The sequence below is a fragment of the Gossypium hirsutum genome, chromosome D04 (assembly GCF_007990345.1).
Source record: "Gossypium hirsutum isolate 1008001.06 chromosome D04, Gossypium_hirsutum_v2.1, whole genome shotgun sequence".
NCBI lineage: Eukaryota > Viridiplantae > Streptophyta > Magnoliopsida > Malvales > Malvaceae > Gossypium > Gossypium hirsutum.
Genome location: NC_053440.1, coordinates 6138670 through 6166052, shown reverse-complemented (window position 1 = coordinate 6166052; position 27383 = coordinate 6138670). Strand labels below are relative to the sequence as shown.

General features: G+C 32.8%; 2 long non-coding RNA genes across 3 annotated transcripts; both read left to right on the top strand.

Moving 5' to 3' along the window:
- Positions 1-211: 211 nt before the first annotated feature.
- Positions 212-2621, top strand: LOC121216271 (uncharacterized). 2 transcript variants are annotated; one of them, XR_005912379.1, is made up of 5 exons: positions 212-444; positions 562-599; positions 1178-1275; positions 1452-1507; positions 2360-2621. It is a non-coding gene; the product is annotated as an uncharacterized lncRNA (long non-coding RNA). The 2 variants fall into 2 exon arrangements; XR_005912378.1 differs by having other exon boundaries at positions 2348-2621.
- A 15410-nt stretch (positions 2622-18031) lies between these two features.
- On the top strand, positions 18032-18781 carry LOC107961450 (uncharacterized). Its single transcript, XR_001701293.2, has 2 exons — positions 18032-18144; positions 18404-18781. It is a non-coding gene; the product is annotated as an uncharacterized lncRNA (long non-coding RNA).
- Positions 18782-27383: the final 8602 nt, after the last annotated feature.

Genomic DNA, 27383 nt, shown 5'->3' with positions numbered 1-27383 from the left:
TGGCATTTTGTCAATAAACGCCACAAAGAATACAATAAAAATTGAACAAAACGGCGCCGTTTCATTGACGAATTAAATATTAGTGGCGTTTTATCTCCAAATGCCGTAAAAATTGTAAAATTAGTGGCGTTTCCTGTAAGCACCGCAAAAATTGAAATAGAAAACGGCGTCGTTTGAAACATATAATCAGTTTTGGACTATATCCCCGCTCCCAGCCCCAAATCCCCTATCTGTCGAAATCCCTAATTCTTTTTTTATCTGCGATTTCTTACATGTGATTCTTCAATTGAAAAGCTTCAGTGTTTTGGTGTTTCGGTTTCTTGCAAACTTATAAGGAAAAGCTTCATTGTTTCGATTTCTTGCAAACTTACATAACCCACACAAAGAAGACGGAGAAGGTGGCCAGAAATTCGGATTCTGTCATCGGGGGAATCGGTATTTAAGGTTCGATTTCCCAATTCTGCGCATTTAAACATTGGGTTTTCTTGTCTTTGTTAATTTTTTTGTTTGTTATTTGTTGATGACCCTGAAATGTCTTGAAACCGTCTTCTCTGTGTATAGGGTTTTTGATCGTTTCATTTTTCTTCATCATCGTGAAGGTACTGTAATGCTTTCACTTCTTTTATATTGGGAATGCTTTCATTGGTTTGGAGTAAATGCTATGTTGTTGGTGACGACAGTTTGGAGTAAATGTTATGCTTTCATTTCTTTTCTATTGGTGTCGATGAAATCATGTTCTTGTTTTTTTTTAGTATGAAATTTTGATGTGTAATTTAGGTTTTATTTTATTAATTGATAAAAAAAAGTTGTTACAAGTTTATGATGATTACATTTCCAGGTAATGAATTCGATTTTAATTGGATTTTTATGAGACTATGTTTCTCAAGATTTGAATGACAGAAATCATGAATTTAGGTTTTGGGGTTCGTAAGAGTAGTATAAAATCTCAAAAAATAAATTCAAAAAAATCATGAATTTAGGTTTTGGATTTTAATTGGTTTTTGCAGCTAAGATGGTACCTTCTATTGGTTTTTGCTGCTAAGATGGTACCTTCTATTGATTTTTGCTGCTAAATCAACCATGTCTAAAGACCGAACTCTATAACCCCAAATGGCTAAGAGCTCATCCATACCAAATGGATATGTTTAAAAATGCTTACTTATCTTTTTTGTTTCAGTGCACCATTGGCATCCACTCTTGTATGGGAACGGGATTTCAGTTCCTCCGAGGAGTTGATTACAGAATTTTGTCGAGAATGCAGGATAGTTAACAAAGGTAGTTTCTAAAATATCCAGTTAGCTATGATGAAATTTTGTTCTTTCCTTATAAATGTAAAAGCAGGAATTGCCTAGAGACATATAAGACCCAAATAGCTTCTTATATGTTTTATTTGTATTTTTTTGTAAAGGTATATTCACTATTGATTTTGTTTTGTGCTGTTTATTTCCTAGGGTTGAATGGGGATCTAAAAAATGCAATGAAAGATGGAAAACCAATTATAATCGAGGTGTGGCTTTTTTGATTGCTGATTACTTTCTTTTTGCCAACATCCTACTCATTCTCTATCCCTGTGGCTTTGTGCATATGCTTCTTTCTTTCTTTTATCTTTTGTGGTCAATGCTGATGTCATTTCACCTTAATGTGCTCAAGAATTAACACTTTGATATGTTTATGCCTATAGAGTACACTATGTTTTGATTTTTTGTGGTTCATATTAATTATTTCTTTGCATTGATTCATCTACTTTAATTAGATACTTTGGTGTTATCTTAAAAATAAAAGCGAACAGTTCTATAAAAATACATTATCTGGAAGTATATCTTTGGTATTGTAGCAATTGGGCATGAAAGGGTGTCGCACAGCTTGCACATTCAAATAAGCGCAGAGTCTAGCTAGCCATGATGTTACTATTAATGTTACTATTAATGTCCTTAATCACTGATGTTATTTTCTGATACTTTTAGTGTGCATTGTTTACTTGTACTCATGTATCTGTGTGGATACGCATATTGTCCGACATAGGTATATATATTTCTTTTTCTTTTTCTTTTAAGTTTTTCATGTGTTTGGAGAGTTATTATATACTGTATAGGTATATATATAATGTCCTTAGTCTCTTTGATGTTTGGCATTTTATGTTTTAATTGTGGGTATAGATTTTTATTTATTGTCTTTATAATTACTACTTAATTTTTGTGTGTTTTTAAAAATATATATTGCCTTTATAAAGGGGAGTTATTGCCTTGGCCTCTTTGACAAAAAGACTTTGTGTTGTTGGTTTTTAGTGTTGCTAATAGTTTCTTATGCTATTTCTTTCTGCTACTCATATTCCTATTTTTGATGCTAGACATGTTCGTAGGGATGCAACACATGAGGGAGAGAGATCTTTTTTATTTGGACTATTTTTGATGAAAAAGAAGAAGAAAGGAGATGGTGTTGTAGTTGTATGCTTGGACATTTTATTAGTTTGATATTTTGAGATAATTTTGATTATGCATCAACATAGTGGTAGTTTTGATTATACTTTAATGTGATATATTTATGCTAGATAACTCCTATGATGCATCTAAAAATGACTTCTTATTGGACTCAGTACTGAATGCTAGTTTCTTTTTAGTTTATTGGTATGAGATATTTAGCATATTTGTTGCAAAATTTTATCTGAAAAGATTGTTGGAACATTTATAGGGTTACTTGCATTGTTACACAACATGACATATAACAATGCACAATGATAGTATGTTTATTTTAAGAGAATGAAACAAATACTAGGATTTACTTGTAAAAATGAACTAAATACATGAAATGCATTCTTAAAATCCATATAAAGTGGGTTTTTACTTTCCTTAAATGAGGTAATCATGATACTTTTAATTGAAGGATTGGGAGGTGATTAAGTGATTTGGATATTGATAAAATCATGCATTTATTTGGAGGATATGCTGCAGATATTTTGGAGATATGTGTAGTTAATTTTACTTGCCTATAGAAGAAATTTATGTCCTTTGTGTTGAAAGGGGTGAAGAAAGTTAAAACCAGCTCAAGGCAGGACCATTTTACAGTTCACTTGACATTTTGTTAGTATGTTTTACAGTCTTCTATAAAAGGTTGAATGAAGAATGAATGCATACAAATTGTATGACTTTGACGTTACAATTTTCGATGGTGAATTTTGATAAAGTTGAGTTGTTACCAAGAGTTGTATTGAGAAATTTGTAACACACAAATCCGGTCTAGATGTTACGGTCGAATCTGAAGAAATTACATTAGTTTATTTAAAATATAAAAAAATTAATTTGAAATTTAATTAAAAAAAGGATCATGTGACAAAAATATTACGCTGTGTTTGGTTCAATGTATTAGGTAATCCATTACTGACCGATTACGCGCCTATTACATTACGCCCCTAATCCGGCGTTTGGTTCGCTGTAATAGGTATTACGGGCGTAATACAATCCCGACCTAATCCCCAAATTCCCTGCTTTTCTAATCCCTTCCCAAATCGAGTAATAGGTATTACGTCTGGCTTCCCTCCCCAACTCTCTGTTTTACCCTCCCTCCCTACCCGACCCTCTCCTCTTCTATCCTCATAATTTCTCCTCCTAGTTGCATTTTGGTGGAAAAAAACAAAACAAAACCAAACAAAAACAGAAATGGGTTTCCCCGATGCATCCGCAATCGGCGGAGGCCCGAAACTCGACTCTGAATCTGCCCTCCTCCTCCGCACATTCCTATAACCAGAAGATAAATTCAATTTGGGCTACATCATCTACTTCACTTTGGACGTTGGCTTTCTCCTCCCATGGAATAGCTTCATCACTGCCGTCGATTACTTTTCCTACCTCTACCCGGAAGCTTCCGTCCACCGTGTTTTCGCCGTCGTTTACATGGTCGTCGGCCTCGCTTGCCTCTTGGTCATTGTATTTTATGCTCACAAGAGTAAAGCTTACATGCGGATCAATGTTGGTTTGGGCATTTTCGTGGTTTCCCTGCTCGTCGTGCCTGTTATGGATGCAGTTTATATTAAGGGTCAGGTCGGATTGTATGACAAATTCTACGTCACGGTCGGTCTTCTCGCTCTGGCGGGTATAGGCGATGCGCTTGTTCAAGGTGGGCTCATTGGAGTGGCTGGGGAATTGCCTGAACGCTACATGCAGGCTATCGTTGCGGGATCCGGCGGTTCTGGTAATTTAACGACCAACTTTTTGACTAACTGTAGATATGGATGTTAATTTAATTTTGTTGATCCATGAATTCTTGAAAGTTGGTGAAGTTTATTAGATTGGTACTTAAAGGAGTCATTGGTCTATTTCTAAGGAACTTGTTCTTCATTATTTGAAGGCTCAGAAATTTAGCTGTTTAGTATTGTTCTGGTCTGTGACCTCCGGTTTCCGGTACCAACAAGGGCCTCGGCTAACTCCAGAGTTGACCCAGGTCTAACTCCAGAGTTGACCCAGGTCTAACTCCATTTTTGGTTGAGAAACGCAACTTTTCCCCTGAACTTGCCGTCAAGACTGCATCTTCCCTAACCTATGTGAAGGATCCTCGTAAGTGTGATACTATAATTTCCTTCTTGAAAGAAAGCGGTTTCTCTAAATCCCATATTGAAGCAGTGGTCAAAAGAAAGCCTAACCTTCTATATTCTAGTCTTGAGAAAACCATTAAACCCAAGTTCAAGATTTTCCAGGATTTAGGATTTTCAACACATGATGTTGCTAATATTGTAGCTAGTGATCCCTGGATTTTGACTAGAAGCGTGGATGATAGGATTGCACCTTCTATTTCCGATTTAAAGACTGTTTTAGGATCGAATGATGATGTTGTTAAGTTATTGAAAACTTCTGCTTGGTTTGTCAAATCTGATTTGCAAAAGACTATGATGCCTAATATAGAGTTCTTGAGAAATTGCGGGATTTGTTCATCGCAAATTGTTTCATATGTGTTCAGCTTTCCTAGATTTTTCTTGCTTAAACCTGAGAGCATTAAGCAGTTTGTTGAAAGGGCGGATGCCTTGGGGTTCGATAGGAAGTCAAATATGTTTCTTGCTGCTATTAGGATGTTGAGTTCAATGAGTGAAGAGAATTGGGAACTCAAATTGAAGCTTTTTAGGAAATTGGGTTTCTCTGAAGATGATATCATGTCTACTTTTAGGAGGACACCACAGGTGTTTGCTGTATCTGAAAGGAAGATTAAGCAAGTCACTGACTTTTTGCTTAATAGAACGAATGTAGGTATTTCATTTATAATAAGCCACCCAATGGTGCTTATTTGCAGCCTTGAGCGTAGGCTGAAGCCTCGGTTACTGGTTATTGAGACTCTGGAAAGTAAGAATTCGCTAAGAAGGAAAGTTAGCATGACTACAATTTATAAGATGCCTGACAAGAAGTTCAGAGAGAAATACGTTGTTCCTTACTTAAAAGAGCTCGAGGAAGTATCCATGTCTATTGTGGGCACTTAATTGTTAAATTTTGTATAGTTGAGGGCACATATCAAATCTTTGATGTACTTTGGGTTCATAATCCCGTATTTCTTCATGAAATTGGTTCTTTAAGCAGTTTGTAAGATTTTACTTCGCAATAATCGAGTCTTATGTTGGATAACTCCAATACTGTCTCAATACAACAGACAACATTGTAGTTGATTGTTTTAGACTGTTAGTCATTGTTTCCAGTCTCTGCACTATGCACAATGCACATCCACTTGTGATGGTTCCTGTATTTGCTGCTTTCTAATGTTATTTATATATACTCACACCGATGGTTTTAGGGTGTGTTCTCGTACTGGTTATTGTTAGAAACTTTTCATTTTCTTGCCATTGAATATCTACTCTGATATGCCATAGTTTTGCATGTAAATGGTCATTTGCTGCTGCAGGCAGGTTGCTAACCTTAAATGCATTTTGGATTGACCTATTGCAGGTCACTGTAAATCATGTTTTTGATCAATTGCATGAGAACCAGTGTTTTGCGAAGCTGAATTATTTTTAATAAGGAAATTGCATGGATCTTTCTTTTAAACAAATAGGAATGCAGAAACATGTTAAAGTTTGTTTTGAAGGGAAAAGCATAGTAAAAATGAATTTTAAGAGTTATGTCAAAAGAAAATGAGATCTTGAAGTGGCACTTATTGAGAGACTTGGTCTTTAACTTGTGGCAAATCATGGGATTTTGTTTTAGTTTGAAATGGCAAATCTAGGTCTAACTAATGGCTACTTGACAAGTGTGTTAATGATCATGGCTCCCAAATCTGTCCAGATACAACACACAGAGACTTCTGGCATCGTTATGGTGTTATTTCTAGTAGTTGGTCTGGCATCAGGATCAGTCATAGCTTGGTTCTGGGTCATCGGATCATCAGCCAAGATCTCTCCAACAGGTGGCCGCTATGAATTTGTGCTAATGATGTGTTTACCTTTGTAAAGTTTATCTAAAAGCCGTTGTTTGTAGCAGTGTTTTTCTTCAAATTGTATGATGAATACTGTGCCTGAAGTGTGCATATCTGCTTTCAATGTATGCCTGCATCTTAAAAACATGAAAAAGAAAAAATGGAAACATTTGGCTATTATCTGCTTTTAGTCTAGTTTGCTTCCATTGAATTTCTATGATGTTGCAGCAAATATAGTTACAGAGTTTAAATAGGAAAATTGGAGTGATTTACGGTATTGAATTTCTATGATGTTGCAGCAAATATAGTTATAATATATTTAATAATAATTATGTTAATTTATATTTTACAGTATCATATATTATGGTTTGAGTAAATTCATATAAGAATATTAATTATTAAGAATTTTATTAAATTATATATTTTAATTAAAATATATTTAATAATAATTATGTTTAAATATGATTAAATTATTTATTATTGATATTAATCTTATTAAAATTTAAATAAAATAATTTACCAAAACAAATTTTTGCAAATTATTAACCATTTTATTAAATTATATATTTTAATTAAAATATATTAAATAATAATTATGTTTAAATATGATTAAATTATTTATTTTTGATAATAAATAATCTTATTAAAATTCAAATAACAATAACAATAATCATTTACCAAAACAAATTTATGCTAAGGGTATTCTGGTCATTTTAGTTTTCTCCATTATGCTATTACACCTCTATTACATTCAACCAAACACAGTTTTACTATTACGCCTCTATTCCATTACATTCAACCAAACAGTTGATTTGCTATTACACCTCTATTCCATTACACCTCTAATCCAATCCAATACACCTCTAATCCAATACAGCGAACCAAACGTGCTCTTATTTTTGAATACTCTTACATGTTATTCAGAAAAGCACACTTGTAGAATTTATTTATTTTACAAAAAAGCACTTAATTTGACACATAATTTTGCAACGGAAATCTTCAGAGTTTTAGTTTTGAAAACTGATTTTTAATTTGGCACTTCGTACGATTTTGTAGTTTTACGTTAAAAATACCAAAAACTGATGGACAGAATGAAAAAAAAAATCTAAAAACATATTTACAGTCCAAATGTCCAGAAAAGTTAACGTAAATCATCGTATTTAATTAACGGGTAAACTACAAAAATAGTCACTTTTGTTTGCCTCAGATTACGTTTTAGTCACTTATGTTTAAAATGTTACGTTTTAGCCACTTACGTTATCGTTTTGTTACGAAGTGGTCACTCTACTATTAAACTCCATTACCTCCCTAATGGTAGTCCTATGTGGCAATCCAAATGGGTTTTAAATGTCAACTTGGATTTCCAGTTGCTGGGATGAAAATGAGTTTACCTAAATGACACCAAAAAACAATCGATCACACAACTTTACTCCCGAAATCAATTGGTTAATAACGAACATATTCCACAACAATATCTCAAATAAAAACACCAACCGACCCTAAAAAAAGAGCAAAAACTCACTTACCCTTGAAAGAAACAACAACCAAACGAATTCCTCAGTTTGCCAGAGGGTTAATTGTTACTAAATCTTCACCTAAACGAGATTTCACATGGTTAAAACTATAGCGAAAAAATCATAACTCAAAACATGACAGTCCCCAAAACCAAATACAAAACTTAAATTCACAACCTTACCGCACACGGCCAACAATGATACAAAAGGAAAAGTTGATACAAAAAATCTCAAAAGCAAAGAAGAGCGTAACAAAAGAAGAGGAACAACAAGAGGAAGTCTTGTGAAAACAAATTGAATCGAAAAGAAAAGGAAAGAAACCAAAATTGGAACTTACAGTACGGAACAAAACAAACGTGAGAGTGGAGAGGGAAGAGAGAGAACGAATGGACAATTTTAGGGAGAAAATTTTGAGGGATAATGCCAAAACATATTTTTAAAACAAAAATAAAATAAAAACTTATTTATCCAACCCTATCAAATATCCATAATTTGTATTTTAATTCAAATTATGAGCACATACCCTACACAAGTAGAGAACAACAAAAATATTTTCTCTTCGCAGACCTAAAATTTGAACACAAAATCTTAGGGTAAGCTAAAAGCTTGCCAGCAAACCAGCAAACTCATTCTTGTTATTAATTAAAAGTAAAAATATTATTTATGCCAGATGATCAAGGATAGGGATTAGGACAAAAATAATAAAAATTCAATGCAATGATTCAAACCTAGAACCTCATACACACAAGCACAACACCTATCCACTAAACTAGATCACTACACTTGACATAATTTTCACAATCTTAACTCAAAATCAGGACGAGACCACTCTTGGTTTCACTAACCCAATTTCTACTAACCCGGTTTTTGGGATGTGACAAAATTTGTATAGTAAATTCACTATCTAGCAAGACCCTGTAGATGTAAATTTGAAAATCAAATTACATAAACAATCTCATGCCTCATCTATTTTCTTTATCTATTGTTTTTTCTATTATCTTAATTCACTACTACAACATCAATTATAAAATCCACAAAAATTGTCTTATAAGTTAGACATTTTCACAATCTAAATCTAAATCCTTAAATTTATGTTCCCTAACATAGTATATTATTCTTTTTCCTTTTCCTTTTCTCTTGGTTTAACCACTATGTCCTTCCATCATAAGTCTTAGTATTATTTCTTAATATTATGATTTCTCACACCTTAAAATATATATAGTTAAGAGTCAAAATTAAGCAAGAAATGAATTATAGGCTTGATGGTTAAATGTTAATGCCTCTTCCTAGAGATCCTAGGTTTAAGCCCCTCATTCCCCTTTCAATTTCTTATTTGGCAACATGGTATAATTGCAGGTGCCACCCATAGTTTTTTCAAACTCTAGTTATTTAATCATTCTTTTCCTATTTTGATTAGGATTGCCTCTTTTCAAAATTCTAATGAAATTGCTCTCCACCTTTTTTTCCTTTTCTGTCCTTCTTCTTACACCATATTTTTCATCATTGGGTTGTTGATTCTTTTACTTTCTCAAATCGAATCGTTCCACATTCAATCGTTTTCTATTTGAGTTTAGAATTTCCATCAATATCATCTGTAATATTTGCCAAAGGCCGGTAAGTACACTTCGTCTCAATGGTTAGATTTCGTATTTCCATTGTACAAATATCTGATGTAAATCTTTCATTCAATTAATCAATCTTTTTTGAATCTTGCCCAAATCTTGGAACCAATTATTAATTGTGTGTATTTGTGAAGGATCGAATCTAGGTGAATCAGATCAAAATCGATCTTGAGAAACATCAATCTGACCCGTGGTAAAAGGTGTATGTCTTTTCTTAGTGAATCGGTACTGATAATGTGTAATTTTAGGGCCACATGGTCTCCCACATGGGTGGACCACACGACCATGTGTACATGTAAACTTTAAGGTAGTTCATGAACCACACAGCTTCAGCCTGTTACATAGCTTGCCACACGGCTGTGTCTTTATTATAAGGTAATTTATCATTTTTCACACAGCCTCAAGCTGTTACATGATCGTGTACCCTTTCTCACACAACATCAACCTTCCACATGGTCGTTGACCTCTATTTTGTGATTTTTTCCAAAAATTTGTGAATTGTTCAATTTAGTTATTGTATAGTCCCTGAATTATTTTTAGAGTTTTTATTCATTCAATTGAGTCCTTGATATTATGTATATTTTGGAATTTGTGATTTAATGACTAAATTACTACTGTTATAATGTATGATATGAAATTGTTAAATTCCTACTGTCACGGTATTTCTGATAAATTGTTACTGTTATTATTGCTCCTACCCCACTAAGTACATGTTAAGCATGTCTACTACTAATGTTATACTAAATACATGTTAAGCATGCCTACTGTATCCGCATTGTTCTATTACAAGCATGTCATATTGCACTGCATGGGGCGGGGTAATATGAATGGAGGAAGTAATGGTAGTTTAATAATCTACAAACACTAGTGGTTCATCCACGATTTACTGGCAGTTTATCTGCAAACTTTTTATCTGAAAATAATGATGGTTTACCCACAATTTTTACTGGTAGTTTATCTAAAAATAATGGTGGTTTACCCACAATTTTTACGGGCAATTTATCACAAATTATTGGTGATTTATCCATAATGCGGTGTGTAGGGATGTATGAGTTCTAAGGAACTCTTACTATGGTGTGTAGTGGAGTTGGGTAGGATCTTTTCTGATAAACTGAAATTTCATTTTCATTCATAAAGCATGTACAAACAAACTGAAAATTTTAAAATGCTATACTGATGTGACGTATTGAACTGAAAAGCTGATATTTTGTATGCCATGTTCTCTATATTGTTGTACGATTGTGATTTTATCTAAGAACTATTGTTTTTTATGCCCTGACTACTATTTTACATTGATTTACTTGTGTTTATACTAACACTAAGCCCTTTAAGCTCACCCCTCTTATTTCAATCATCATAGATAACCCGCAAGGTTAGGATGCGGATTCAGCATTTGAGGGTCTCGGCTTAGATTAAATTTCGTTAAAAGTATTTAGACTTGTTTATTATAATTTCTGATATTTGGGACTGTAATGTTTTATATAAACTATGACATGTGATTTAAATTTTGGGGTTAACTATTGACATGTATAACATTTAAGTTGATTAGGTTATTGAATCTTAAAATTTAATTAAATATGCATTAAATTTGGTTTTTAAATTAAAACCCAATCGATTATCACTTTTTGGTTGTAATATAATGAATGAATTTTTTAGTAATAAATAAATTAGAAATCTACTAAGCTTTTCCTAAAAAATAAACAAACATTTTAAATGACAATTTTATAAATTCTGACAATTTTCTAGACCATTTCAATGGTCAATGTAGCCTTCAAGATCCAGTCATAACGTGTAGGTTAGGTTAAGGAGATTACATAATTATATTTAAAGGGATATATTTATATAATTTTTATTTATTGGTCGTTTATATTTTATATAAATCTAAACACCTTTATATTTTTATATTATATTATATTTTATTCATGTTTTATTTTATACCTTAGTTATTTTTTTCCGTTTTGTAATTAGATTTATTCATGGATTAAATCAACTTAAACCAAGATAAGACAAAGTATTTGTAAGCAAAATAATTATCATTATTGTTATTTTATATTATTAACCTTTTATCACATTTATTTGAAAATAAATATGAAATTGAAAAATTGCATGCATAGTTAGATTACTTATGTATCGTTTATCTTAGGATTTTTTTATTTTTATTTTATATAATTATATTCAATGGATTAATTATTGATTAATAATATTGCTGTTATTTTCATGTAATAATTAGTAATATATAAATAAATTTTTATTTCAATTTCAATTTAGCAATATATTGAATATTAAAGCGTATTCTCGCTAGCTTTAAAAGTATTTTCAAACTTATACTTTTATGTATATCGTAAATTGGGAAAGGATTATATAAAACTAGGATACCATGTCATTTGTATCCCTTTCCAATAAGAGCATGTCACTTCAGTATTTTTATCTTAAATTTCAACAGATCATGTTGGATTTGATTTTTTTCAGGATGACAATGCTGAAGTGCCATGCTCTTATTGGAAAGAGATTCAAATGACATGGTATCTCAGCTTTATACAATTTTTCTTATCATAAATTTTACTTTTCATAATGAATAAATAAAAAAAACGGAATAAAATTAAGATAATAAGCTAAATAATTATATGCTTAAGAATTTGGGGTTTTTCCAATATATTTAATTTATTATTAGTTTTATTCTAATTACATAATCTTTAATTTGTTTAAAGGTATTATTGTTTTTTACATTTAATTGAAAACATTTATAGTTTATCTTTTTATTAATTGATTTAAATATATATGATTAAACTAATTGAAACTCATGCAAAACATGAGATGATTATCATCATTATTTGATAAGCCAATAATCATTAATGGTCTACAACATGTTACCATTTCAAATCCTATTCCTATAATATATAGGATAAAAAGTGTTATGTGACCAAAAGAAAGTTATAAGTAGGTAAGTATTATCAATTTAATCCGACTAAGAATCTCATATTCAAGTAAAGGGATTAAATCTTCAACTTTAACATAGTAAAGGGACTAAAATAAGAAATAAACTTCTTGAAGGATTTAGATATTCATTATTTGCCACATATCATTTGCTTTAATTTAAAATTTATGAAATTGCTAAATTTTAATATTTCTAGGAATAGTTAGTTTTAAATTCAAATAATAATACTCAAGCAAACTCAAAAATTAAAACAGAAATTAAATTTTACAACAATAAAATATTGGATTGGCTACCTAATTGTGAATTATTGGTAGGCTTTGGCAAATGAAAGGTCAGTAACATGTGAATGTTAGGTTGTGACACATCTCACTTACATAAAACAACTTTTCAAATAAGATGGATTCGATTTTATTATGAAATAAGGGTAGAGGTTGTTCAAGAATCAAAATCGAGACAGCTTGATAATAAATTGATATTTTTTATTATCTTGATTAAAAGGAACAAAATGAAAGAGAAGTTGAGGAACTTTCATTTTCTTCTGGATCTCCATTGAAAAAAAAAGCAAAACAGCTGTTTGAATAGAGAGAAAAGCATGTATCTTATTTGTGCAGTAGATGTGTCCATGCCCTAAAACGAAAAGGACAAGTCAAAGTGAAGATAAATGGGTGCAGAACAGAGACGGGTTGGGTAGCTCCATGTGAATGTGGTGATGGGAGTCAATTGTAAGACACTTTCAACCGTCGACGCATACTTTTTTATTTTCCGAACTTTCTACAACGACAACCTCCCCCACACGCATTTACCCAAATCAACAGTTTTGGTGATTTTTAAAACATTTTTCCTTTCTTAAGAAACTTAAATGACTACGTTGATATAAATATTCTAAAGAAGGATTCTTCTACTCCTTAAAACACTACTTTAACATTAATATTTAATAAATATTTTTTGAAAAACCACGGGAGTTAGATGAGATGATAAGGGTCTTTTCTACCTTAACCAGTGGTCGAGAGTCCGATCCTCGCCTTAGGTATGAAGCAGCTTTAAAATTCGTTTTCAACATCTACCCCCTTAATGGGCCTACAGAATGCAGAAAATTAGTTACTACTAAGTTCGCTCCGATAGATACTTTGAGAAATAAAAATATATATTTTATGAAAATATGTGAAAATTAAAAAATAGCACTAAAAATGCTTTTTAAAACTAAAAATGAGAAAAACTGGTTCAAACTTATATAAAAGCAAAAATATTCTTTTTTTTTATATTAAATCCATATGAATTTAAAAATTATTTATTTTATTTTTCATGTTTCTATTATAAAAAAATAATTACCAAACATGTTCTCATATTTTCATTATTAAAAACAAATTTTTATTTCTATTTGCCAAACATGTTTTTCAATTTCTATAATATTGAAAATAAAAATTCACAAACCAAACATAGCCTAAATGTTCTAAGTAGGATCAAATCCTTCGGAAGTTGTTAATATAAAGGTCAAAATTTTTAAAATTGTCAAATAAATGATAAATATTTTCATAAATACTTAAATAAAAATCAAACCTTTCAAAGTAGTCACATAAGGACATTTCAAAGGTTGTATGTGAAGTTTCAAATTATGTTTTCATTTTTTGGGATAATAGCATCATTCGCCCCCATACTTTGGTGTTTTTTTCTAATGTGGCTCCTAAACTTTCAAGATTTTCAATTAGGCCCATGCACTTTATTTTCGTTTACTAATGTAGTCCATGACCCTAACTTCTCCAATTTTTTTTTGCTGACGTGGTGCTTTGTCCAATCGAGGGCTACCACGTGGCTATCTGTTGACTATTGACCAGTTATGTGAGGTCCTTATGAACAATTTTTCTTTTCTTTTTAATGAAAATCAAATAATAATTACCCAAATACTTCTTTACCAAATTATAAAAATATAAAATTTTTATAAATTCATTAAAATTCATTTTTTAAATTTTTTTATAAGTTATATTTTTTTTATAAATTCATTAAAAATATATTTTTTAAATTTATCGTAATGTATGATCGTCGAGACCGCAAAAATAAATTCCTACTTAAAAAATAAACTTGTAGATAGCAATAAGTAGGGTCGAATCCATACAGATTGGTTGTAACACCCCAAACCTAGCCTAGACGTTATGGTCGAATCAGGGAGTGTTACGAAGAAGGGTTTCAAAACTATTGTCACTTCGATAAAAACCTTGTATAGTTACTTGTTAAAAAGAGTCCGAGTTTTGCAAAATATATTCACTAACATATTCATTACTAAAACATAATTTGCAGTGGAAATCTTAAAAGCCGTTATTATTTTTTGAAAACCCAGCTCTTGTTTTTAGAAAACATTTGTTTTCGTAAAATCAGGTTTTTGTCAATCATCGCAATTTAGAAATCATAAACGCATCCAAATCCAAAAATTTAAAACAATAGTCCAAAAGTCCGAAGAGTCCAAAATTTACACTAATTTGGCCACACACGCCTTAACACACGCCTGTGTGCCTTACCCGTGTGGCCCCAAATCAATGAACAATGAGTTATGCGACCACCCACAGGGCCGTGATGGAGATCGATCAATTGTTGGATAACCCACCATTGCCAAAACATACTCTAATGCTACAAGACAAGTTGGAAGCTTTGATTAATGATAACTGCTAAAAGTAACATGTTTTACCTCATTCTTAATGCATTTTTAGGTGCTTGTTCGATTTTAATTATGAATTTTATGTTCTTAATCCTTTAAATTAATGTTTGATGCTTAATAGAGCACTTGGGAGCAAAAGGAGTGAAAACCAGAAAATCAAAAAATCAGAGCAAGCTATAGAATCCATATGGGTTTACCCATTCCACACAACCTGGCCACGCGGACGTGTGGTAGGCCAAGTTGTTTTCATGGAATTGCATACCAAACAGCAGAAAATCAAGATTTTTAGGTTTTTTCGGGCATTCTGAGACATATATATAAAAAAAAAGATAGGAGGGAGTCGTCATAGGATATTCAAGAAAACAACTCGAAAATTACCATTGAAGCTGATTATGAAGCAGATTTCCATCAGGATTGAAGGTTCTCATTTTATTTCTTAGGAGACTATTATAAGTTTCTTTGTTTCTTTTAGTTGTACTGTTTCTTGGATGTTTTTACTTTCAAACATGAACTAATTTTCTAAATACCTAGGAAGATGAACCCTATGATGGATTCTATCGTTTGATTTTATTTTACGAAATAAATACTTAGTTTCTTGTTCTCAATTGTGTGTGCTTAGTTCTTTGTTTAATATTTCTAGACTATTGATCCATGTTTGATGTGCTTAAATTGGTGGTTGAATAGAACCTATTTAAGAGTAGACATTGCTTAATTGAGTGGAGTTGCATGCAATCCTAGAAATAGGACAATATAAATCTACCGGATTAGAGTCAATCTAATAGTGGAATTCATAGCACAAGTTAATGCGATAATAGGGGTTTTAACTAGAAAGAAATTTCAATTAATCAACTTAGAGTCAGATGCTCTTATGCTCGAAAGATATATTTGTGTAATTTAGATTGATAGTGATAGATGAAATGTAGGTGAATTCTTTCCTGGGTATTGTTTCACTTCTTGGCTATTAATAAATTATTTTCTTGATTTGTTATTTGAGGTATCGTTAGTAATTAATTTAGTTAATTTTACTTTTTAATCAATTACTTGAATTATTCTGTTAAATAATAGAAAGAAGATGATTACTAGTACTTTTAGTCTTCGTGGGAACGATATCATTGCTCACCATAGCTATACTATTAATTGATAAGTGCACTTGCCTTATTCAAATTTTTAGTTAGCTCACGACGCATCAATTAATGTCATTACCTATCAAGGTAATATTAAACCTACTCTTGATACTTCGATTTATATTCTATAGTCAATGTTGTTACAGTTGAAACAACTATGTCTGGGAGTCCTGATCATGATGTATCTGAATTTTTAACTAACATTATTGAACCAACTCTTGATTTCTCTAACAACCCTAGTTTTGAGCCACTTGTTGGTGAGTTTTTCATTCCTTAAATAAATGAAGAAGATCTTGTGGTGCGTAGGAGTACTCGTTCCTTTGTAACCAAGGAAATTGAATAGCAACATACCACTTTGAAGGGGTTCCAAAGCAAAGCTTCACAAAAGCCTAATAGAGGCAAAGCATTAGTTATTCCACGAACCTCTAAGAGAGTATGAACAAAGTGGGAAACTAACTCAGATTCCTCTACCACCGAATTTGATAAAAGCTAAGATGAGAATGACCGACTAAAAAGGTTGTTTTTTGTGGAATGCTTAAAACAAAAGGGCTCAGTATTCCTCTCACTTCCAAGCAAGCAAAGGAACAAATGATTAAAGGAAGCTAGGGTACCATCAGTGCTTGATGAAGCCATTGCTAAAGCAAGAGAGGAAGAAGTTGTTCTTCTGAAGATGAAACAACAAACTTTCCTTACTCTTACTTGCACCAACGGAAACTTAGCCTTCGCTAAAAATGCTTTAGTGAAGAACAAAATATAGATGAAAAAAGTTTTGCAGATCACGAAATTGATATTTTTTTTTAAAAATAATGGCCTTGTGGGAACTATCTATTTTGTTAAGCCTTGTATACTTTAGATTGTGTTGGAGTTTTATGCAAATCTCTTGAGGAGTTTTAATTATCCTTAGAGCAAGTTGTATCTTAAGTATTTTCTAAAGACAAATGGTATTCATTTTGCCTTAAAGAGATGAGAAAAATCTTCTATTCCCATCGTGTTTTTGATGTGGAACTAGAAGGTGAAATTCATGCCTCACCTTTGCATACAACGTATGCCACACTATTTGGAATAGCTACTAGAAATTGGATTTCAAATATTCAAAGGCATATTGTTACAAAGAAAATGGCTACCCTATTGAGGAAGATTGCTATATGATTTAATTCAATTGAGGGGAGATTATATTTCAAGAAATGGCTCAAATCATGATAGCTCAGTATATCAAGGATATTTAAGAATGATTTTTAGTCTAGATCCTATCCTTGATATCCTAAATTATTTATTGTATGAGCTTGAAAAGTAGTTAATTATCTCTTTAAATAAGGTCCCACAAACATAAGGAAAATAAGTTACGAAAACAATTTCCTCGTGTTCATCTTTATTTATCACAGTTACACTCGTAGAGCCCACTACCTATGTCATTATTCGTGGCGTTGCTCCTCCATTCTTACAATATCACTTCAAATTCTTTCAATTGGAAATTTAGAAAAAAAAAAAAACTTGCTAAATACGGCACTTGATAATGACTCCCACATCTTAGTCATAAATTGTGTGCTCGCGATAAAACAAAACTCATAAAAGGATTGTAGTTTGTGTGGCTATTTTCCTTGGTATCATATTTTTTACAATTTTAATATTTTTACACTTAAAAATGGTAATAAAAAATAATTTTATAAAAAATAAATTAAAATTTAATATATAATATATATTTTCTCTTGACCTTCGAGATAAAAATTTTGACTCGACCTTAGATTTCGGTCTACAAAAATGGGGACCTCAAAGCTTAAGGCTGGTAGTATATATAATTGCACTTGAGTTTAGATGTAGATGGCAAGAAGTGCACGTTTAAAGTCATTCACTATGATTGAGATATGAGTATGAAAAATAGGGTTAGCACAGTTCCTTTGGGTATATATAAAGGGTTTAGGTAACAAAGGAGGACAGCTGAACAAACACCATAGTTGGTCGATGAAGCAAAAATGACTGCTGAATTTTTGTTGTCCACGCGCGACACGCACTGCATTTGTGTTTTTTCAAAGCTTTGCATGTGTGTTTCGCGCGTGGACGACGTAAATTAACAAGTCATTATATTAAATTTATGATATATATATATATATACGGTGTTTATTTGGGTGTATGAATATATAAGAGTCACTGATTTATTGATTACATGTTTTGTTTGCTAGACAAGGTCCATCGTGGTTCAAAAGGGGCCGCTCCACCAGAAATTGTAGCTGCGGGAAGAAGGGGTGCCCTGCTGCCTGCATTGCATGTAGGTACAACTTTTTTTTGAAATATTGGTTTCCAACATTTTGCTGAAGATAATGAGCATACACGAAACACTTGAGCTGGTAGACATTGAAGAATGTGATCCCCAGAAGAGATGGGCGGGCGAGCAAGTTGCTTAATATGGTATTTGGTAGGTATAATTGTTTCTCTTTGATCGCCGGTGGCGTTAGGATATCCGGTTGGGTAATTTTGTATTTTGCAACTTTGAAGAATTTAAAATGTGCCATGATTGATGTCGAAATGAAAATGATATTTTTGTTCTTTTTTTGGTGGAACATGAGAATGATCTACTTATTATGTCAATGTGCTACGTCTCATCTTTTCCATATGTTTATGCTTATTATTATTCTTTTTCATTTTTTTTACTGTATTTTATTTTATTTGTTTTTCTGATTAAAAAAAGCTTAAAAGTTCAAATTAGTTTATTGTGTTTTTGGTGAATTTAGTTTCTTTATTATTATTATTATTATTATTTTAATTTCTCTAATCAACTTTTTTTTCACATTTTTTGTACACTTCAACAAATATTTTTTTATCTTTTTTAAAATGTGCAATGAATTTGTTTAATTATACAAAAAAAATTACTAATGTGCATCTGTCACATCATCACATATCAACATTGACAATGTATTTTAGATTTAATAAAAAGTTGAAGAATCTTTTATAGAATTGGCCACTTGGGAAGATGATGAGGCAGTGCATTCCATGGAAAAGACGTTTTTGTGTATTAAGATTCTTGGAAATTTATGTACCGATTCTCACATTTGTGGCAATTTCATAAACATTAGTTGGCTCCAGTCCAGTTTGCTGATTTGACAGTGTCCCTATCTGTCTTATTCACGGGCAAAGCTGGTTGCTTTGGTGGGTCATTCATCCTACCTTCCGCCATAGGATTATATGACATGTATTTATCAAAATTCATATATAATAACTTAAACATGATTACAAGACGAAGGAAAAAAGAATATGAATAAGATCCAAGTAAAGTCTACTTTGGGTAGGGTCTCTTACAAGCTGGATCTTGAACAAGTCACATGTTGGGTATTGTTACCTTCTGGTTTTGTCTTCTTCCTCTATTATGAGTCCAGTGGATTGCCATTGTTTTGAAATATTTAAATAGATAAAATTGTAAAAATTGAAAATTTTATGTATGATTGAACTTCCCCTGATGATATTTATGACATATGTGTAACAGCCTGATTTTAGGTTTAGTCAGAATAGTGGTTTCGAGACCACAATTCGACGAGGAAAAATGTAATGGCCTGAATTTTCAAAGGTATCGAAACGGTGATTCAAGATCACTAAATTCGACAAATGAGTAGAAAATATTATTAATTTAGTGAATATAAGTTAAATGTGAAGTTAGGAAAAATTTTGAAATAGTGAATAGTGCACTAGGAATATAAAATAAAAAAACGAGGTATTGAGACCTCGAAGATTTTAGACCGAGCCATAAATATTTTTATAAATATTTATGGAGTGTTAAAAAGTTAGTATTAAAGTTTCGTCAAGAAATTTTCAAGTTTTGATAATTAATTGAACAAAAAGGACAAAAGCGTAACAAATACAAAATTATAGGAAATGATTAAATAGCTTAAATGATAAAAGGAAGAGGGCTTAAAAGGAAAATGGACCCAAGTTTTATTTGGGCTGGACGGTAAAAGCATGAAATCAGCAAGAAAGTAAGGAGAATTAAGGGCAAAATTGGAATATTGTAAAATTTGCTTAATAAAGTTAGGACCAAAGTGGAATTATCTAGATTTCTCTTTATTTTTCTGCACTCTCATCAGCTAAAACACCATAGAAGGGTTTCCTTAAGCTGGTTCTTCATATTTTTACTGCAGGTAAGTTCAATTCTTGATTATTTCTTGAAATTTTTGTATTTTTGTGACTTTTACAACTAGGCCCACTTGTTGTATTCATTAGTTTTTGATTCTATGAAAGAAGTTGAAAGTTGCTATGAATACATGCTGGAAGTATATGATGATTTAGCATGGAATTAAAGATTTAAATTGTTCATATGCTGGTTTTATTGAAGGAATTGAATAGAAAGTGAATGTTTGGGACCTAATAGTAAAAGAGTTTGAATTTAGGATTATATGTGGAAATTCTGAATTTCAATAGTTGTGAAATAACTTATAATGTCTAGGTAAAGTATGAATTGAGAAAATTAGATTAGCTGAGGGGTTAATTGAGAAAGGACTGAATTGCATAAACTGTAAAATTTAGGGTAAAATGGAAATCAATATTTTACACTAAAGCAGTCTTGGACAGCAGCAGTAGTATAACTTTAAAAAATCACCAAAAATTGTGAGAATTGAATTAGAGGGTGAATAAAATATTAAATTAAAGCTTATTGAGTCTAGTTTCTCATAAAAGAAACGGTGTAATCAATGGAATTGTAAATCATGAGATATAATAAGTTTTGTGAGACAATGTTAGAATGATTTAGGGTTCCCCTGTTCTGACTTTGGAAAATCATTTAAAATTTAATAAAAATAATAATGAGTTATAATTTATATTTTTAGAATCCTCGATGAGTCTATTTTCAAATAAAGTAAAAGGAAACATCATCCGAATTCTGTACAATTAGATAATTCATTTTTAGTGAAGAGTGGTCGGAACTGTTAGACAGCAAAACAGGGGAACGTTAAAGAATAAACTTTATTAATTGGCTGAACCAAAAATTCTGAAAATTTTATGGTAAGAATATATTTGAGTCTAGTTTCATGTAAAATTTACGGATCTTAATTTGGAGCTCTTTAGCTCCGGATAAAAATAATTTAGTGACTCTGACTCGAATAAACAGCTTTGAATATACATGTGAGTGAATAGTGAAATTATAGTTAATGTTGTTTAAGTGTGTTATATACATTAAAGATGTGGAATGGAGAGGAGGAGGAGGAAAATTTGGAAAATATATGAATGATTTGTGTATAATTGGTCATATGCTTGATTATAATTGATAAATGATGAAATAGAAATGATGCTTATATTTGTGCATTATTGGTCATGGTTTAAGCTCATGTGTGAAAATAAAATTTCATAGTATGTGTGTACGATATATTCGGTATATGATTTGGCATGAAATAACGTCATGAATGGTTTGAATTGAATTATTAAATTGAACTGGAATATTGAAATTGGTGAGTGATATGGATTTTATTGGAATTGAAATTGAGAAAGTGGAAATTGATATGTGAGACTAATACCGAACTGAATTATGGAATACTGAATACTGTTATGTGTATTGCATTGAACTGTGAAAATCCTGAAGTAATGAATTACTGCAATACTGTGAAACTTATTGAAATAAGGAATTATAATTGATACTGAACTAAGATGGAAATTGTACTGAAAAGTGAATTAAATGCCCTATTAACTAGTCGGGCTAGTCGGATATAGTTGGCATGCCATAGGATATGGAAGAGTACGGGGTATTTGCCGGCTTACTGATTAGGCACTTATGTGCCGACTACTGTTACTGTTACTGTTACTGATTCGGCACTTTGTGTGTCGAATACTGTTACGTTACTGTTACCGACTAGGCACTTTGTGTGTCGAATATTGTTACCGTTACTATTACAGGTTCAGCACTTTATGTGTTGAATATTGTTACTGTTACTGTTACTGCTACCGTTACTGATTACTGTTTACTAGTGTGTTTGGTTGGAATCCGTGTATCCACCGAGTCCGAGACAAGTTAATAGGGGCAAATGAAATAAAGTTACTGATAAAACTAAATCTGAATGATATGACATATGTGAAAGGGTAAGAATTATGGTTCAAGAAACAGATAAGGATAAATTTTATGAAATAGATTTTGATAATATGAAATAATGTAAAAATGAGAAGTGAAAATGAGATAATTTGAAATAGTGAAATAATACTTGAATTTAATTGAATACAAGTTATTGAGATATATTTGTTGATTTAATGTATGAATTGAGTATTTAAAGATTACAATTGTAAATTGAATATAAAAGAACGAATTGACAATGGAAACCGATGATGGATGAATTATTAAAATGTATGGGAAATTGAAATGAATGTGAAATAGTCATTGAAAGACTAATGTTGTAAGGTTTTAGATATGAAATAGGATATATTATTGAATTGAGATGTATAAATGAAATATATGAAATAATGATTTTATGAAATGATTATTGATGAAATGCATGAAATATATTAGGTATGTTTTAGTATTAGTTTTGTATTCAATTATATTAGTAATTAGCCAAGGATTAATTTGGCACCAAATGTAACATTCCTATATCAGGTTCCTTAAGTCGAACATAGTATAGGTGTGTTACATATGTGTCATTTACGGGGGAGAATGCTACCACTTAACTTAATCAGTTTAATTGTATGCAAGTTCTTTAATTTTGTACAGTTTATCTATTTACACAATTTCACTCTATATACCTATCAAGACTCGTTAAAATCAAGAAGTAAAACCTTAATAACAAAACAATACTTGGGTACACATTTTATATAAAGAACTCTTTAAGTGGCAAGGTCGATTGTACAACCAGCAGGTTCACCTAATAAACTTTTTTTTGTTAAAATAAGGGTTAATATGTAATTTCCCTCTAAATTTGTCCAAAATTATTTAGTTGGTTCGACGTAGTAGGTGCTTAAATATTTTTTCTAGACCTAGTGTCATGGGGCTAGATCTTTCGTCTTGTGATCCGTGCGGCCTTAGGCGATCCGTTCGTTCCAAACTCGCCTCAGTTAGCCTTAACACCACAAGTGAGGATTCCTTTAGAATTCCTCCAAGGCACCAATTTATATAGCGGAAGCAATTTATGCTAAAAGAAGCCACAAAAGAACAACAAAAAGCCACAGAAAAAAATACACGAGAGGTGTTTGAGTAAATGCTCTCAATATTCTATTATTCACAAAGAATAATGAAACAATGAAATAAAGTGATTTACAAGTGATGAATAGGCTCTCTATTTATAGTTGAGCTCCTCCAAAATCGACGGTCAAGATTAAGTTACATCAATGGACGAGATTAATCATATCCCTTAAATTATGTGATTTACAAGATATACCATATCAAATCTAATCTAATCTAATCTTAACAAGATATGATTCCTATCAATCTCTTAAGATTAGTTACCAAGATAGCCTATGTTGCCATATCTTTATCATTGGGCCATTCAGGCTTCAATCTGACAGGCTTCTCCAATAGCTTACCGAATCGGGCCAGTTCTTGTGGGACAAATGATCCCCATCTAAACAATGACCTTCATTGGACGCATTTGGTGCGATGGTCATGGGCTTTGAACTGCGACTCGTGACATTCTCCCTCACCCATTCTCGCAACGCCCTCGTTGCACTTTCGAAATGGCACTGACTTGATTCACCTCGATCTCGTCTCGACTCCTTAGCTTTTTCCTTCTTTCGGAACTTTTACCTCAGCTTATGTCGCTTCTTAACTCAAACTGTCCCACTCATTGGTGCATCTTGGTGGTAAGAAGTTGTGTCTCTCTCTTGCCCATATTCTAATTTGCTTTGAACAGAATCCTCTTGATTCACAATACTTGGCTTCGAATTGCTCACAGTCCCTCTGCCACCTTGCTTAAGAACTTCGAAAGGGCCCCTACGTTCTTGCCAAGTCAAGAAGTTAGAATACAAAACACTATCAGAGTGTTTAGAATGTACCTTCCTCGTTGCATTTACTCGAGTCAACTGTCCAACTTGCATTACCACTTTCCTGAAGTTTGATGTACAACCCACCTCTCCCAAAGGTGGTAGCTCCTTCGATATGTCAACAGAAATGAGCCTTATTAATCCTAGCTTTAAAGTTTGCATTGCGGTTTCTTCCTCTAAGTCCGATGTCAAACTCACGTCTTTCATAGGTGAAAGCCTCGTCAACAACTTGGCCAACTTCGTCGCTTTACTCAAATTGAGTCACATTGGTCCCAGTTTCACTATTTTCATCGTAACATTTTCCCCTTAAGTTCGATGACAAACTCACATCTTTCTTATGTGAAATCCCCTCCGATGACTCAACAAGCTCCGATATTGCCTTTTCTTTGACCACAACTGACTTGGATTGCTTTGGACAGTTCCGCAACTCATGGGGATCACGGTACAAGAAGCACTTTACTTGTTGCTTCTTTTTTCTCCTCTTTGCCCTTTTGGCTTCGACATTTCCCTTGCTTGAACCAAGCTTCTTGGGCTCATTGTCTGCTCCATCGTCCCCTTCGATGACAGATTTCTTCGAGCATTTCCGTAACCTATGCAGACCATGACACAAGAAACACTTCACTGGCTTCTTCTCGCTTTTGGCCTCTTTGGCTTCGATACCCCTTGTACCAAACCAAGTATCAAGGCCTTACCTACCGGCTTCTCCTTCTTAGAAAATGCAGATTTCTTCAAACATTTTTTCAACATATGCAGACCATCGCAAAGAAAGCACTTCAACTTGTCCCTCTTTCTATTGGGTTTCTTCTTCCCAACTTGTAGTTTCCTATTACCACAATTTTCACCATTGCCATTGCCATCATCATCTACCTTGTGATCCTTTTCATATACTTCCCTATCCTGGAACTTGAAAGACTCAAGCTTGCTTTTTCCTAGACCAAGTTTGACCATGGACTCCGCTACCGTTATGGCTTTCGATAGCTCTTAGACACCTTTTTGTTCCACTTCCTGTCTAACCTACGGCTTCAATCCATTCTTGAAAGAAAGTAACACCTCTTTCTCGGTTACATCTGAAATTTGGAGCATGAGTTTCTTGAACTCTTGAACATACTTCCTCATTGTGCCTCGTTGCGTTAGCCATTACAAATTTGCTTGAGATTCTTTCTCGAAAATTTCTGGGTAAAACTGCCCTTAAACTCATATTGGAACTCTTACCACGTCCCAATCTCATTTTTCCTTTTATTTGTGGACCTGCCTCACCACCATAAAAGTGCAATATCAGTAAGAAACATTGAAGCAATATTTACCTTAACTGCACTGTCCATGATACATTTGGCATGGAAGTAGTTTGTCATCCTCCACAAGAAATTACCCACATTGTATGCAGACCTTGTCCTCACAAACTCTTTCGGCTTTGGGATATCCTCACAATTGAGTGCTACATTTGACACTCCTTTCCCCACGGCTGCTCGACACAAGGCCAACTCTCCCTCAAGCTGCTCTATTCTTGTGTTTAAAGCTATTGTCATGGCCATTATTTCCTCATTCAAAGCCATCACCATGGCCTGAAGAGCATCGTTCCTCTCCGCCAGCTTCTTCCTTTGGGAATCTAACAACTCTTGTACATTATCACTATTAGAAGTTAAACACATAGTCACAAAGTCCCTAGACTACTCCCACAAGTCATCTATGCGTTCACCAAGCGCATTGTGTGACTCATTCGCATCCTTTATGGACTCCTTAAGTTTACCCACGTGTTTCTCTACTACCGACAACATTTTCATCAAAGAGATTGATTTTCTGGCCCACCTCTATTTGAACTCTTCTTTTGACACCCAACAGTGCCTTCGCAACCAATAGCTCGGATACCACTTGTCGCAAGGCTAGATCTTTCATCTCATGATCCGCATGGCCTTAGGCAATTCGTTCGTTCCAAACTCGCCTAAGTTAGCCTTAACACCACAAGTGATGATTCCTTTGGAATTCCTCCAAGACACCAATTTGTATAGCGGAAGCAATTTATGCCAAAAGAAGCCATAAAAGAACAACAAAAAGCCACAGAAAAGAATACACGAAAGGTTTTTGAGTAAATACTCTCAGTATTCTATTATTCACAAAGAATAATGAAACAATGGAATGAAGTGATTTACAAGTGAGGGGTAGGCTCTCTATTTATAGTTGAGCTCTCCCAAAACCGACGGTCAAGATTAAGTTATATCGATGGACGAGATTAATCATATCCATTAAATTATGGGATTTACAAAATATACCATATCAAATCTAATCTTAACAAGATATGATTCCTATCAATCTCTTAAGATTGGTTACCAAGATAGCCTACGTTGTCATATCTTCATCATTGGGCCACTCAAGCTCCAATCTAATAGGCTTCTCCAACAGCTTACCGAATCGGGTCAGTTCTTGTAGGCCAAATAATCCCCATCTAAACAATAGACCTCCATTGGATGTATTTGGTATGATGGTCATGGGCTTTGAACTGCGACCTGTGACATTCTCCCCCATCTATTGTAACACCCCAAACCCGGCCTAAACGTTATGGCCGAGTCTGGCGATATCACATTGAAGTGTTTTTCGAAAACGTACTTTCAATAAAAGAAATTCGTTCTATTTTAATTCTCGTCTATTGAAAACTCAAGTTGTCTTTAGCAGTTTGTTAATCATATTAGTTTGTTACTATATTTAAAACATTGTTTGATGCGGAAGCTTTTACAGTATTTTAGGAAAACATGGTGTCTTGAAAAGCATACATCTTTTGAAAATCCGCGTCCTACTACTACCAGTAATATTTTAAATAGTTAAAATCCCAAATTAAAAGCTAATAATTCAAAGAGGCCTTATTACAATCAAATACCCAAATTTAATTATTATCTATAAAAATCCAGTATAGAAGTAGGTACAGTTGGGTGGCCACCTCCGAGTCTCTCGTAGCACCGGTCCTTAAGACTGGGGATTACCTGTAAAATAAAAAGAGGGGTGAGTTTACGAAAACTCAAAGTGTAACCCTATATAAGTAAAATGGCCAAACAGGCCCTAGGCAAGTACAGTCTAGGCCTAAGCCTAATTCAATAATAGTTCATTTCAGTTGGGCCTTAGCCCATTACAGTATCAGTAACAGTTTAGACATGCAATCAGAAGTCCTACCCAACCAACCTCTACACTTCACTCCGTCCAGCCCAACACTCCATGTGGGGATAAATCACC